The sequence below is a fragment of the Pezoporus flaviventris genome, unplaced genomic scaffold (assembly GCF_033815535.1).
Source record: "Pezoporus flaviventris isolate CSIRO_AGI_PZ_B2104156 unplaced genomic scaffold, CSIRO_AGI_Pfla_v1 ptg000061l, whole genome shotgun sequence".
In the NCBI taxonomy this organism is placed as follows: domain Eukaryota; kingdom Metazoa; phylum Chordata; class Aves; order Psittaciformes; family Psittacidae; genus Pezoporus; species Pezoporus flaviventris.
This window is the reverse complement of record NW_026892609.1, coordinates 510,001-514,009: the sequence shown is the minus strand read 5'-3', so window position 1 is coordinate 514,009 and position 4,009 is coordinate 510,001.

Sequence of the window (4,009 nt, the reverse complement as noted above, 5' to 3'; positions counted from 1 at the left end):
GGGACGGGACGGGACGGACGGACACTGGCACTGCACCAGCTACTGAGAAAATAGGCTGCGACTGCTGAACCCAGGACGCGCTGAAATACAGCAGCCGAGGCACCCGGGGGTTCTGCAGATGCCGGGGCGCCCACCACCTCCTCCCCCCACCCCGCTCCGAGGCGCCTCCCCCAGCCTCCTCCCTCCGCAACGGGCTGGGAAGAGATTGCAAAGACGTTCTTCTGGTTGTGGTTTTGGGGAAATGTGTCTGAAACTTCGGAGAAGAGATGAAGATAGCGTGGTTGAGGGTAGAAGGGAGGATTATGTTGCTCTTGGTGACCATCCAAACAGGGTACCCCACTAGTGATGTTCTCGTGTGTGAGGACGGAGGCACGGACCCAGACGTAGAGTGCAAGCTGGATCATCGTTTATTGAACAGATGACACGATATTTATATGCTTCCAAGCAATTAGCCAAGCACTTCTGTGTTTGCCTTGCGATTACATCAGGTGAAAGGTCTACCAGATTTTCCTATCATCCTTTCCGGTTCCGCCGTCCTTGTTCCTTGCCAGTTCCAACATCTTCCAAATACCAGTCAGGGACAGGTCACTCTTAATTACCTACTCTAGTTCCCGTGGTCACTCTAATTGCCAGTCTTTGATACATTCCAACACCACCACCCCCCCCCACACCCCCCCCCCCCCACACCCCCCCAGTTTCTCTTGTTTAGGTAAGGAGGAGGATGTGCTGCAGAGCAGGGCTTGCCTCTGCAGCACGGGAGTGAGAGGACAAGGCAGGTCCCTCGTTCCGGGGCTGGCTGCAGGGTGTGAACGTGGGTGTGCAGCCAGGGGTGCCCAGCGGTGTCCTGGCGAGCAGGGTCCCTGCAGTCCAGGGGCCGTGTGCCGGGGCAGGGACTCCTCCACCTGCCAGGGTCGGTCAGCGCTCAGCCTGCCTGGGAGCTCCCCAAGGTGCTCGAGGAAGCTGAGGGGGAAGCAAGAACCCCTGGCCGGCAAGGAAAAGCCGCCTTGCCTCTAGGACTACCGAGAGGGAGCAGAGTCGGGCAGAGAGCAGGAGCTCCCGGCAGGGACAGCTCCAAGAAACAGAGACACGGGCCACCCCGTCCCCACCACCGGGCCCTAGGCAAGCCCAAGCGAGAGACAGACGCCGGCCGCTAAGGCACCTCTGCGCCGGGACGTACCGAGACAGAAACGCAGTCGGTAACAGAAACTGTCCGCGCTCAAGTAAATGCTCAGATTACCGCAGGGGCGGTGGCCGGGAGGACCGAACATCGCGTTCCCCTTACAAGCTCCCGCGCTCGAGCGTGGGATACACTGTAACACACTAGCCGGCGCACCTGCGGGTCTGCCGATGCCGCGCTGCACCGCGCCGCGCCGCGCCGCCCCGCCCCGCCCGCTCTTCGCGGAGCAACCCCCCCCCGCCCCCCGCCCCCGCCCCCCCGCCTCCTCCCCCCCCCCCGTGAGATCTATAGGAACGGATCGTGTCAGCGACTTAGGAGTCCTCGTCATCGTTGCGCTTTGGGTGGAATCCGAAATCCTTGAAATCGTCGCCTCGTGTGTAGAACGTAGAAGAAGGATTAGATTTTCCTGTCAGTACAACGATGAAAAAGAAGAAACAAAGGAACAATCCTTCTTAATCAAAACGCTTTGTTACTTTAAGGGGTACTTCGTTTAACTACTTGAATGTCTAAAACGTTTTGCTAATTAAAGGGGTACTTTGTTTAAGCGCTTGAATGCCTTAAGGGGGTTAGGTAATCGAGAGATCCATCCTGTCACAGGATGAGGTGAAACTTGTGTATTAACTGTATAAGAAATGGAATTTAGGGGGACTAAGATGGTGGTTAAGCTTGTGATAGACATCCCCCGTTACTGCATTACCAAGGAATTCAATAACTCTTTTAAGAAGTTTCTTCACCCGAAGACAAGACCCCAGCAACAGGAGGAGAACAATGAAAAGGACCCACGTCGATATTCGGGTGAAGGAGGCGACAGGATTGGCTGAAACCCAAGACCGAGGAGTATAAGAGACTGTACCCCAGAAATGTCGGTGTGCGTCTTGGGAGGAGCGGAGACCCCCCGGCGTACCCAGCGCTGCTTGCTTATTGCCTCTCGGTATTAATCAATTGTAATTTAATTAAAAATTAATTAAATCAGATCATGGTCAAGGCGAAATTTTTATAACACCACACCCCCACCCCCACCCCCCCCCCAGCGGCGCATACATAACAGACGCAGAGAGAGAGAGAGCGAGCCCAGTGCACGCCCCTCCCCTCCTCCCCTCCCGCTCCCCCTCCCCCTCCCTTCGCGCTGCCGTTCCGGACCCGCCGCGCCTTGGGTGCGGCCCCAGTCCCCAGACAGCGGCACCGCCCAGGAGCAGGTGGGCGGAGGGAGGGGCAGCGTTCGGCAGCCTGACGCTCTGCGGCTGCGCCCTCGCCCCCCCCTTCGCCCCCCCCCGACCCCCCTCCGGCTCGCCAAGCGGGTCCCCGTCAGCGAAGAAAACACGGGCTGCTCCCGCCGGGCGGGCAGTCTCGCGCTCAGTTCGCCGGGGGCCGGTAAGGAGGCAGGCAGGCAGGCAGGCAGGCAGGCGAGGGAGCGAGCAAGAAAGCAAACCAAGCAAGCAGGAGACAGTGGTCGGTGAGCAGGCGGGGAGCCTAGCGCACGCAGAGGTGGGCTGGGTGTGGGGGGGGGGGGGGGGGGGGTGCGCGCGTGTGCGCGTGTGTGTGTCGGGTGTGCGTGTTCGCGTGCGGTATTTCTTTTTTTTTTTTTTTTTCCGGAGTTCTCTCTGTGGTTCCCTTGGGGTTTCTCGGTTTCTTTTTACTTTTCGGTTTTCCCTTCTCCGTTTTTTGACCCACGCCCCCTCCCTCCTTTTGATTTTTGTAACCAACCGCGGCAGGGTGCGCAGCAGCAGGAAGGGAGGCCCCGCCCCGTCGGGACTTTCCCGTCTGCCGGCTGGACACGGGAGCCGGCAGGGTCCCGCGCGCACTGGCGGGCAGAAATGAGCTGGGTTGGTTCCGCTGGTGGGAGCTCCCGCCGCCTCCTCTTTTAATGAAATGGAGGCGTACGGGAGACGGAGGGAGGGAGGGAGGGAGGGAGGGCCGGCCGGGGAGACCGAGAACATAACCCGAGAGAGAAAGGGAAGGAGAAAGCAAAAGGAAACGGGGTGCGCGCGTGGTTCTTTTCCACAGAAGCCTTCCCGAGGGGGCGGGGGGACGAGTGCCGGGCCGGAGGGCGATCGATCGATCGCTTTGCGCCTGCGCGCTCGCCCCCCCTCACACCCCTCGCCCCCCCGACCACCCTCCGGCTCGGCAAGCGGGTCCCCGTCAGCGAAGAAAAGACGGGCTGCTCGTCGGGGGCCGGTAGGCAGGCACGCAAGCGAGCGAGCAAGAGGGAGACAGTGGTCCGTGAGCAGGCGGGCAGCCTGGCGCACGCAGAGGCGGGCTGGGGGGTGTGGGTGGGGGGGAGTGTGTGGAGGGGGGTGTGTGTGTGTGTGTGGGGGGGGGGGGGTGTCGGGTGTGCGTGTTCGCGTGCGGTATTTTTTTTTTTTTTTTTTCCGGAGTTGTTCTCTCTGTGGTTCCCTTGGGGTTTCTCGGTTTCTTTTTACTTTTCGGTTTTCCCTTCTCCGTTTTTTGGCCCACGCCCCCTCCCTCATTTGGTTTTTGTAACCGCGGCAGGGTGCGCAGCAGCAGGAAGGGAGGCCCCGCCCCGTCGGGACTTTCCCGTCTGCCGGCTGGACAAGGAGCCGGCAGGGTCCCGCGCGCCCTGTCAGGCAGAAATGAGCTGGGTTGGTTCCGCTGGTGGGAGCTCCCGCCGCCTTCTCTTTTCATGAAAGGAAGGCGTACGGGAGAGAGAGGGGGAGGGAGAGAGAGGGAGGTGGGCCGGGGAGACCGAGAGCGAGAGCATAACCCGAGAGAGAAAGGGAAGGAGAAAGCAAAAGGAAATGGGGTGCGCGCGTGGTTATTTTCCACAGAAGCCTTTCCGAGGGGGCGGGGGGACGAGTGCCGGGCCGGAGGGCG